Source organism: Budorcas taxicolor, chromosome 7 (genome assembly GCF_023091745.1).
Source record: "Budorcas taxicolor isolate Tak-1 chromosome 7, Takin1.1, whole genome shotgun sequence".
NCBI classification, from domain to species: Eukaryota; Metazoa; Chordata; class Mammalia; order Artiodactyla; family Bovidae; genus Budorcas; species Budorcas taxicolor.
The window spans coordinates 103205380-103217348 of NC_068916.1; the positions used below are offsets into that span (position 1 = coordinate 103205380).

Genomic DNA, 11969 nt, shown 5'->3' on the forward strand with positions numbered 1-11969 from the left:
AATTTAGACTTAAATAATGTAAATCTATAGATCACAGTTTAGATGTTTATATAAATATATGTATTCTTATATAAAAGAATATTACATTAACATTATTAAATAATTATTGCCTGAGCCACCAGGGAGCCTGAATTAACATGTATGTACCCCCAAGCCAACTGGCAAATTGAAATGCTACCAAATTGACAATGCTTTCTACATAGTTCCTGTGGACACAATCTACTAATTTAATAAGGTGGCTATCATTCCCATGGAATTCTATATGAAATAAAGATGTATACATGCAGGATTTTTAATCAGTGGATATGAAACAGTAACATCATAACAGTTTTTTTGGTCTTTTATTTTGATTTATATTTTAAATATGTTGTTCAATCATATCTGAACTTGGCTGAAGAAAAACTATTTGAAAAGACTATTGTAACAGGAAGAACACTCAGACCTTGAAATCTGCAAGCATCTCAAAATCAAACAAACAAAAAAAAAAGCTTTTCTTGTATAGGGAGGAGTAAGCAAGGTCAGCAAGAACTTCGAGGGGAAATCACTCAAGCAGGTGGGCATGAGCACATAGCATGACTGGACTGATTGAATAGGAGATGTTTCTTGCTGTGACCAGCTAATTATCAGAGCATGCTTCTAAGGGGGCATATACTATCTCTTAGTAAGTCCTTAAAAATGCGAGTAAAGCTAAGGTTCATAGGATTATAGGAGGGAGAAGGCTAATTACATTTTATCTGGGCCACATGAGTGAGCAAGTAATGGGCAGCTGGGTACAACTGGTCAGCCTCTCTTGTTTAAGAAGGACAGTGTCTGTCTTTAAATATTATTAGCGATGTCGTAAGAGTCATTGTTAAATTGAGGTCAGCTGGCCTTCACGTTCATGTTGGCCTTAAAGAGACTTGACAAGAACTATAACTAAGAATGTAGTAAAGGGTCAAGCAAGATGGCAACATAGGAGGCTCCTGAGATGCCCTAACACACTGAATATTCTTCCTGTTTGAAAGAACACACACACACACACACACACACACACACACACACACACACACAAAACAATTCTCTTGGGAAAAAAAAAAATCTAGAAGATATTATAGCAGAAAAGACAATGGGGAAAACATCCACATCAAAATGGCAGGCTCTAGGGGATGATTGAGAGTCCACCAAGAGACCAGTGCTACTTATAGACACCACTCTCGCCTTCTCCCTCCAGTCAGCTCCAAGAAAATTCCTTGAAAGAGCTTTTACGCATATCCTAGCACCCCAGCTTTATTAGCTGCTGCCAAGAGAGAGGTTCCCAAATGTCTGGTTCTGTTTGTGAGTCCCACTCTTACAAGATGATACCAAACAAAGAAGCAATTTTTTTCTTATTCCAGTTTTATTGAGACATAGTTGACATATAGCACTGTATAATCTGGGGCTTCCCTGGTAGGTCAGCTGGTAAAGAATACACCTGCAGTTCAGGAGACCCCAGTTCAATTCCTGTGACTAAGCACAGCAAGCACAGCTATATAAGTTAAAATGACGGACTGCTTCAGAAATTGTCATCCTTAAACGGGGGCCATGCCTTCTCTGTATCATTCCAATTTTCAGTGTGTGTGCTGCCAAAGCAATTACCAAAGAAGTAATAAGAACCAGCTGTTCTACTGCTCAAGACACTAGGAAGAGCGTATTAGCAGAAGGAAGTACAACAAAGATTAGAACAAAAATGAAGACTTAAAAAATTAGGGAAAAAATCAATGAATCTAAGAGTTATTGTTTTGAAAAGATAAGCAAAACTGATATACTGTGAGCTAGACTAAGAAACCAGTGTTCTTGCCTGGAGAATCCCAGGATGGCAGAGCCTGGTGGGCTGCCGTCTATGGTGTCGCACAGAGTCGGACACGACTGAAGCGACTTAGCAGCAGCAGCAGCAGACTAAGGAAAAAGAAACAAAGACTCAAAATTATAAATGAAAAAGAAAACATTACAGTGGATACCATAGCAAACAAAGGATTGTAAGAGAGTATTATAAAAAATTATACACCAACAAAGTGGACGCCATAGAAGAAAGGGATTCATTCCTAGATACAGACCACCCACCAAGCTGACTCATGAAGAAATCAAAAATCTGAACCAAACAGTTTGGCAATCCACTCCAGTATTTTTGCCTGGGAGATCCCATGGACAGAGAAGCCTGGTAGGCTACAGTCCCACGTGTTCCAAAGAGTTGGACACAATTGAGTGACTGAACTAAGAAAGCTAATTCAGTAACAAAAAGTTTTGAAAATAATGGAAAGTCCAGGACTAGAGGGTCTTACTGGTAAATTCTATCAAACATTTAAAGAAGATTAATACAAATCCTCCCTGTTATTTACCTGGGGCCGAACTATGGTGGAGGTAATGAAGATAATGGCGACCTCCTTCCAAAGGTTCCATGCAGACACTGCTAGACTCAGTGCCTCAACCCTGCAGCAGGCCACCGTCGACCCACGCCACCACCAGAGACTGCTGGACACTCGTGGGCAAGTCTGACTAACCAGATGGTCAATACCGAGATCAGATTGATAATATTCTTTGTAACCAAAGATGGAGAAGCTCTATACATTCAGCAAAAATAATACCGGGAGCTGACTGTGGCACAGATCATGAACTCCTTATTGCCAAATTCAGACTTAAATTACAGAAAGTGGGGAAAACGACTAGACCATTCAGGCATGACCTAAATCAAATTCCTTAAGTGGAAGTGACAGATAGATTCAAGGGATTAGATCTGACAGACGGAGTGCCTAAAGAACTATGGATGGAGGTTCGTGACATTGTACAGGAGGCAGGGATCAAGACCATCCTCAAAAAAATAAATGCAAAAAGGCAAAATGGTTGTCTGAGGAGGCCTTACAAATATCTGTGAAAAGAAGAGAAGTGAAAGGTAAAGGAGAAAAGGAAAGATATACCCAGTTGAATGCAGAGTTCCAAAGAATAGCAAGGAGAGATAAGAAAGCCTTCCTCAGCAATCAATGCAAAGAAATAGAGGAAAACAATAGAATGGGAAAGTCTAGAGATCTCTTCAAGAAAATCAGAGATACCAAGGGAACATTTCATGCAAAGATGGGCACAAGAGAGGACAGAAACGGTCTGGACCTAACAGAAGCAGAAGATATTAAGAAGAGGTGGCAAGAATATATAGAAGACTGTACAGAAAAGATCTTCATGACCCAGATACTCACGATGCTGTGATCACTCATCTAGAGCCAGACATCCGGGAATGTGAAGTCGAGTGGGCCTTAGGAAGCATCACTATGAACAAAGCTGGCAGAGGTGGTGGAATTCCAGTGGAGCTGTTTCAAATCCTGAAAGATGATGCTGTGAAAGTGCTGCACTCAGTATGCCAGCAAATTCGGAAAACTCAGAAGTGGTCACAGGACTGGAAAAGGTCAGTTTTCATTCCAATCCATAAGAAAGGCAATGCCAAAGAATGCTCAAACTAACCCACAATAGCACTCATCTCACATGCTAGCAAAGTAACACTCAAATTTCTCCAAGCCAGGCTTCAACAATGTGAACTATGAATTTCCAGATGTTCAAGCTGATTTTAGAAAAGGCAAAGGAATCAGAGATCAAATTGCCAACATCCATTAGATCATCAAAAAAGGAAGAGAGTTCCAGAAAAAAAACCATCTACTTCTGCTTTATTGACTGTGCCAAAGACTTTGAATGTTTGGATCACAATAAACTGTGGAAAATTGTTAAGGAGATGGGAATACCAGACTAACTGACCTGCCTCATGAGAAATCTGTATGCAGGTCAGGAAGCAACAGTTAGAACTGGACATGGAGCAACAGACTGATTCCAAATCGGGAAAGGAGTCCTTCAAGGCTGTATATTGTCACCCTGCTTATTTAACTTATATGCAGAGTACAGCATGAGAGACACTGGGCTGGAGGAATCACAAGCTGGAATCAATATTGCCAGGAGAAATATGAATAACCTCAGATATGCAGATGACACCACCCTTATGGCAGAAAGTGAAGAAGAACTAAAAAGCCTCTTGATGAAAGTGAAAGAGGAGAGTGAAAAAGTTGGCTTAAAGCTGAACATTCAGAAAACGAAGATTATGGCATCTGGTCCCATCACTTCATGGGAAATAGATGGGGAACAGTGAAAACAGTGACAGACTTTTTTTTGAGGGGGAGGGGAGCTCCAAATCACTGCAGATGGTGACTGCAGCCATGAAATTAAAAGACCCTTGCTTCTTGGAAGAAAAGCTATGACCAATCTAGACAGTATATTTAAAAAGCAGAGACATTGTTTTGCCAACCAAGGTCCATCTAGCTAAAGCTATGGTTTTGCCAATAGTTATGTATGGATGTAAGAGTCGTACTTTAAAGAAAGCTGAGTGGTAAAGAATTGATGCTTTTGAACTGTGGTGTTGGAGAAACTCTTGAGAGTCCCTTGGACTGCAAGGGGATCCAACCAGTCCATCCTAACAGAAATCAGTCCTGAATATTCATTGGAAGGACTGATGCTGAAGATGAAAGTCCAATACTTTGGCCACCTGGTGCAAAGAACTGACTCATTTGAAAATATCCTGATGCTAGAAAGATTGAAAGTGTGAGGAGAAGGGCACAACAGAGGATGAGATGATTGGATGGCATCACCAACTCAATGGACACGAATTTGGGTAAACTCTGGGAGTTGGTGATGGACAGGAAGGCCTGGTGTGTTGCAGTACAGGGGGTCGCAAAGAGTCTGACAGGACTGAGTGACTCAACTGAACTGAACTGAATACCAGTCCTCAGACCCTTCCAGAAAATAGAATAGGGAGAAATACACCCAAACTCGTTTCATGAGGCCAGCATTATCCTGATTCTAATGCCAGACAAGGACACAACAAGAAAAGAAAATTGCCGGTTAATCTTCCTAATAGATATAGATGTAAAATTTCTCAGAAAATTACTAACAAACAATTCAACAGCACGTTAAAAGATAAGAATCATGCACCTTGATCTAGTGGGATTTGTTACTGGGATGCATTAAGATTCAACATCACACATTATAAATGTCACATTATAAAAGCGACAGATTATATTAAGAAAATAAATAATAGAAACCACTGGCTATTTCAATCGGTGAAGAAATATTTCACAAAATTCAACATCGTTAAATGGTAACAACTCTACACACACTTTGCATAAAGAGAATGTGTCTCTGCGTAATAAACACTGTCTGTGACTGACCCTCAGCAAACATCATAGTAAATGGAGAAATGCTGAATGCTTTTCTTCTAAGATCAGGAACATGACAAGTAAATCCACCTTCATCACTTTTACTCAAAGTAATGTACTTTGAGTACATTACATTACTCAATGTAATGCCTAGTCAGAGGGTTCCAGAAAAACAGCTATTTCTGCTTTATTGACTGTGCCAAAGCCTTTGACTGTATGGATCACAATAAACTGTGGACAATTCTGAAAGAGATGGGAATACCAGACCACCTGACCTGCCTCTTGAGAAATCTGTATGCAGGTCAGGAAGCAACAGTTAGAACTGGACATGGAACAACAGACTGGTTCCAAATAGGAAAAGGAGTACGTCAAGGCTGTATATTGTCACCCTGCTTATTTAACTTCTCTGAAGAGTACATCATGAGAATCACTGGACTGGAAGAAGCACAAGCTGGAATCAAGATTGCCGGGAGAAATATTAATAACCTCAGATATGCAGATGACACCACCCTTATGGCAGAAAGTGAAGAACAACCAAAGAGCCTCTTGATGAAAGTGAAAGAGGAGAGTGAAAAAGTTGGCTTAAAGCTTAACATTCAGAAAACAAAGATCATGGCATCCAGTCCTATCACTTTATGGCAAAAGTCAGAGAAATTAGGAATGAAAAATAAATAAAAAACAGCTAAATCAGAAATGAAGAGTAAATTGCCTCTGTTCACAGACAATAAAGTACTACAGATAGAAAACCCTTAGTTGTCACCAAAAATCTCTCAGGACTAATCAACAATTTAAGTAAAACTGCAGTTTATAAAATTAATATAAAAAGTCAGTTATGTTCTTATACATTAACAAACTATATAAAAGTATAAATTCAGAAAACAAATGTATTTATAACAACATCAAAAAGAACAAAGTTCTCAGGTATAAATTTAACAAAGAAGGTGAGATATCTATATGCTGAAAACTGAATAATTAATGAAAGAAATTGAGAAGGAATAAAATGAATAGAAAGACTATGTTTATTGATTAGAATAATTCATACTGTTAAAATATCTATATTTTCAAAGCAATACACAGGTTTAATGAAATCCCTATCAAAATTGCAATGGCAGTTTTTAGAGAAATGGAAAAAAAAAATTCCTAAAATTTATATAGAACCACCAAAGATCTCATGTATCCAAAATGATCTTAAGCAAGTAGAGCAATGTTGGAGGCATCATACTTTCTGGTTTTCAACATATTACAAAGATGAGTTAAAAATTATGGTATTGGCATTTAAAAAAAAAAGAGGCACAGATCAGTGAACATAATGGAGTCCATAGATAAACTCACACATACATGGTCAGTTAATTTTAAACAAATGAGCCAAGGCTGTACAATGGGGAATTGGTAGTCTCTTCAATAAATAGAATTGGAATAACTGGAAATCCACATGCAAATAAGTGAAATTAGATAACTATCTTACTCCATTCACAAAAATTGAACTTGAAATGTATTAAAGAACTATAAGATCTGAAACTACAAAAATCCTAGGAGAAAATCAGAGGTAAACTTCTTGGATTATGCATTGGCAATGATATTTTAATTATATTTAATATCATTTCATATATTTTAATGATATTTCTAAGTGAACAATGCAGAGAAATAGAGGAAAACAATAGAATGGGAAAGACTAGAGATTTCTTCAAGACCATTAGAAATAACAAAGGAACACTCCATGCAAAGATGGGCATAATCAAGGACAGAAACCTTAAGGACCTGACAGAAGCAGAAGCTGTTGAGAAGATGTGGCAGGAATATACAGAAATATATCGAAAAGGTCTTAATGACCCTGATAACCACGATGGTGTGATCACTTATCTACAGCCAAGACATCTTGGAGTGTGAAGTATAGTGGGCTGTAGGAAGTGTTACTATGAACAAAGCTGGCGGAGATGATGGCACTCTACAATATGATGCTCTTAAGGTGCTGCACTCAATATGCCAGCAAATTTGGAAAACTCAGCAGTGGCCACAGGACTGGAAAAGGACAGTTTTCATTCCAATCCTGGAGTAGGGCAATTGCACTCATTGCACATGGTAACATGGTAATGCTCAAACTCCTTCAAGTTAGGCTTCAGCAGGATGTTAACCGAGAACTTCCAACTGTACGAGCTAGGGTTTCAAAGAGGCAGAGGAACAAGAGATCAAATTGCCATTATTCACTGGATAATAGAGAGAGCAGGGATTAAAAAAAAAGAATCTGCTTCATCAACTATACCCAAGCCTTTGACTGTGTGGATCACAACAGACTGCGAAAAATTCTTTCTGAAGATGGGAATACCAGACTACTTACCTGCCTCCTTTGAAACCTGTATGTAAGTCAAGAAGCACCAGTTAGAATAGAACATGGAATAATAGACTGGTCCAAAATTGGGAAAGCAGTACATAAAGGCTGTATAATGTCACCCTGTTTATTTAACTTCTATGCGGAGTGCGTGTGTGCTAAGGCATCCCATTCATGTTTGACTCTTTGTGACTCCATGGACTGTAAACTGCCACGCTCCTCTGTCCATAGAATTCTCCAGGCAAGAATACTGGAGTGGGTTGCCATACCCTCCTCCAGGGGATCTTCCTGAACCAGAGATCGAACCTGCATCTCCTGTGTCTCCTGCATTGGCAAGTGGATTCTTTGCCACTGAGCTTCCAGGGAAGCCATTCTATGCAGAGTATGTCATGCAAAGTACCAGGCTGGATGAAGCTCAAGCTGGAATCAAGATTGCCAGGAGAAATATCAATAACCTCAGATACAAAGATGACACAACCCTAATGGCAGAAATCAGAGGAACAGATCTTTTTGATGAAGGTGAAAGAGTAGAGTGAAAAGCTGACTTAAAACTCAGCATTCAAAAAACTAGGATCATGACATCTGGTTCCATCCCTTCATGGCAAATAGGTGGAAAAAATTACAAGCTTTATTTTCTTGGACTACAAAATCACTGTAGACAGTGACTGTAGTCACGAAGTTAAAAGATTCTTGCTCCTTGCAAAAAAGTTTTAATAAACCTAGACAGTGTATTAAAAAGCAGAGACATCACTTTGTCAACAAATGTCTATATAGTTAAAGCTATGGTTTTTCCAATAATCATGGGTGGACATGAGAATTGGACCATAAAGAAGGCTGAGCACCAAAGAATTGATGCTTTTGAACTGTGGTGCTGGAGAAGACTCTTTAATGTCCATTGGATCCCAAGGAGTTGAAACTAGTCAATTCTAAATGAAATCAATCTTGAATATTCATTGGAAGGACTGATGCAGAAGCTGAAACTCCAATACTCTGGCCACCTGGTGTGAAGATCCAACTATTTGAAAAGATCCTGATGCTGGGAAAGATTGAGAGCAGGAGGGGAAGGGGGCAACAGAAGATGAGATGGTTGGATGGCATCATTGGCTCAATGGACATGAGTTTGATCAAACTCTGGGAGATAGTGAAGGACAGGGAAGCCTGGTATGCTGCAGTCTACACGGTCTCAAAGAGCTGGACACGACTGAGTGACTGAATAGCAGCAATGATATTTTGGGTTTGATACCAAAAACAAAGCCAACAAAAGCAAAAAAATAAACAAGGAGGACTACCTCAGATGAAAACTCCTGTGCAGAGTGAAGGAAAGCATCAACAAAATGAAAAAGTATCCTATGGAATAAAAGATAATTATTTGCAAACCACATACCAGACAGTGAGGTAATATCCAAAATATATGAGGAACTCAGGCAGCTCAATAGCCAAAAAGACAAATAACCCTCAGAAAAAAAATGAGCAGAGGACCTAAATAGACATTTCTCCAGAGAAAACGTACAAATGATAAATAGGTACTTGAAACAGTATTCAACATCACTAATCACCAGGGAAATGCAAATCAAAACCACAGTGAGCTACTAACTTATATCTGTTAGGTTGTCTGTTATCAAAAAAGTCAAGAGATAACAAATGCTGGTGAGAAGGTGGAGGAAACAGAATCCTCGGGCACTGTGTGTGGGAATGTAAACCAGCACAGCCACTGTGCAAAGTGCCACGGGGGCTCCTCAAAACAGAACAAGGGAACTCTCAGACCATCCAGCAGTTCTACTGAGTACACATCCAAAAGATATAAAATCATTATCTTCAAGAGATATCTGCACTCCCATTACTCACAATAGCCATAATATGGAAAAAATCCAGTTTTCCGTCAACAGATGGAAGGATAAAAGAAAAAAACCTCTCTCCCTCCCTCTCCCTCTCCCCTCCCCACACACACAGTATGCAACATTATTCAGCCTTAAACAAAAAGGTAAACCCTGTTATTTGTGACAACAGGGCCCTGAATGAACCTGAAAGCCATTACACAAAGTGAAATAAGTCACATGTGAAAAGACGAATACCACATGGTACCACTTATTTGTGGAATCTAAAGAAAGAAAAAAAGTCAAATGCATGCCAATAAGCAGGGGTAGAATAAGCAGAAGGTAGAAAAGCGGTTGCTAAGCCATCACATTGTACACTTTAAATATTTTTTCCTTTTCTAATTATACCTCAATACAGCTGGGTGGGGGGATGAAGCACACGGCAACATGCGCGCTCACGCACCAAAGAACATATAAGAAAAATAAAGAGGCTTAAAATGTCATTGTGAAAGTAAAAACTAGACTGGAGGTCTGAGGGAGATAAATTCAGAGGATTCAGAATGTTGGACTCAACGCATCCTTAGACAGTAGAACGAGGACAGCAGAGCTGTTGCCGCAAATTTCCTGGTTTGCGGTCTAAATATTTTCCGCGGCAGCACAGATAACAGCGCGCTCAGGGAACGTGCACAGCAGTCACTGTGACCGATGCCCAGCTGTATCCTAGGGAAACCAGAATCATGCCCAGTGTTATATAAGTGTAGATGACCCCTCACTGGGGTGCTGTTTATCATTTTTGTAAGATAGTCTAGAGTCCTGCTTATTTCCCAGACCAGAGCATGTGAAATCCAGGAGCTCCAGTGACCTTCCTTTGGGGTCCATATGGCAACATCAACAGGCAAAAAGTTCACCCATAAATGATCTGCTATGACAGTCAAATATTTTAGGTTTATGCCAAGTCCCTCAGCTTCTGATTCCAAGTCTTTTTGGGTAAAATGTGAGAAAGGAAGGTCATAGATTCCTTTTAGGGATAAAATTTGACACCTAAGCTTATAAGTGTAACACCTTGTTAAAGACTTTTTGCTTCATCTACTGTCTGAAAATTTTGAAATCAGAGGTCATAGAATAGTTAAAGTGAGAAAAGAAGATAGCTTATTTGAAGACTTGACAAGGGCTAATTGTATTGGCTGGATAATAGGATCTAGTTCAGATAGCAGGCAGATACTAATAGGCACATTTGCCATAAATAAAATATGCCTCACTGTGTGCTATTCAGGAAATAATTGTTTCATGGGTTTGACATTTTTTGAATTTATATAAAACATTTTGATGAAGTTGTTGTCTCAGTTCTCAGTCTTATATTAAAAAAAAAAAAAAACTACATATTTTTGTTTGTTTTTTGTGGGTCGAGGCATGTAAGTCAGATACAGACCAAGGCTTAAATGTAACTAATTGAGGAGGTGATTGGAGTCACTTAACTTCTCTCCCCCAGTGTCTGAATACTAAGGGAGCAAAATCAAGGTCTTTAATTTTAGGAAACTGGGGAGTGAGAAAAATAAAAATGGGTTGGGAAGGGGTAGGTAAAACCAAAGAGGGCTCAGACAGATGAGACAGGAGAGCATGCTTGGAGGAACAGTATGATAAGGAGAGCAGACACAGAGAAACCTGTCTTTGAGGTTGGAATCAATGTGGGACTAACAGCTGAAGACATGAATTTTGACATATTGAGTAACTTCAGATAAGTAGGCTGAGATTGTTTGATGCCCTGATTAAGATTAGATTGAGAAAGGTGTTTTTCTTCTTCATAGCGGGATGAAAAAGCAAACCATATTTTTAGAAGAGATTCCTAGAATATTGATTTTCAAGGGCCCTCTGGAAATGAACCAGTTTGGAGAGACTCCAGGAACTCTTGCTCTCATAAACAGTGTTGCCATAGGCATTCCCTACTTCTCTTTCTGTGGATAATTCAAAGTTTCTCAAAATGATATATCTAGACAACGCTTTCTGAGTCAGGGGGACTGAGACCTTGAGTTTTACTAGATATTTCAGATATATTTTGAAAGTGGTTGTACCAGTTTTATTTTCACCCCAAAAAGATTTATATTTGGTTAAGGTCCTTACAACATTTAGTTTTGTGAAACATATATTTACTCAAACTAAGGATTTGGGATGTAAGATGGTCTCTCACTCCTTGCACTTTTATTCTTATTTTTAGAAGAGATTTCATTTTACTCTTCTTTTCAGAAGAGATTGAGCATTTTTCCTCAGATACTTTCTTAATGACATTGCCTGTTTTGGCAAGAATACACAGAGGAAGCATGTAAAAGGTCTTAACGACTCAGATAATCACAATGGTATGGTCATTCACCTAGAACCATATATCCTGGTCTATGAAGTCAGCTGGACCTTAGGGCATTATGATGAACAAAGCTAGTGGAGGTGATGGAATTCCAGTGGAGCTCCTTAAAAATCCTAAAATATGATGCTGTTAAAGTGTTGCACTCAATTTGCCAGCAAATTTGGAAAACTCAGCAATGGCCACAGGACAGGATTGAATTTCCAAGAAATTCTAACAATGCCAAAAAATGTACAAACTACTGAACAATTGCGCCCATTTCACATGCTAACAAG

The 11969-nt window shown here is 38.9% G+C and overlaps 1 pseudogene; it reads right to left on the reverse strand.

The window, feature by feature from the left end:
• Nucleotides 1–1515: 1515 nt before the first annotated feature.
• LOC128051806 (uncharacterized) lies at nucleotides 1516–1610 on the reverse strand (annotated as a pseudogene).
• Between the last annotated feature and the right edge of the window lie 10359 nt (nucleotides 1611–11969).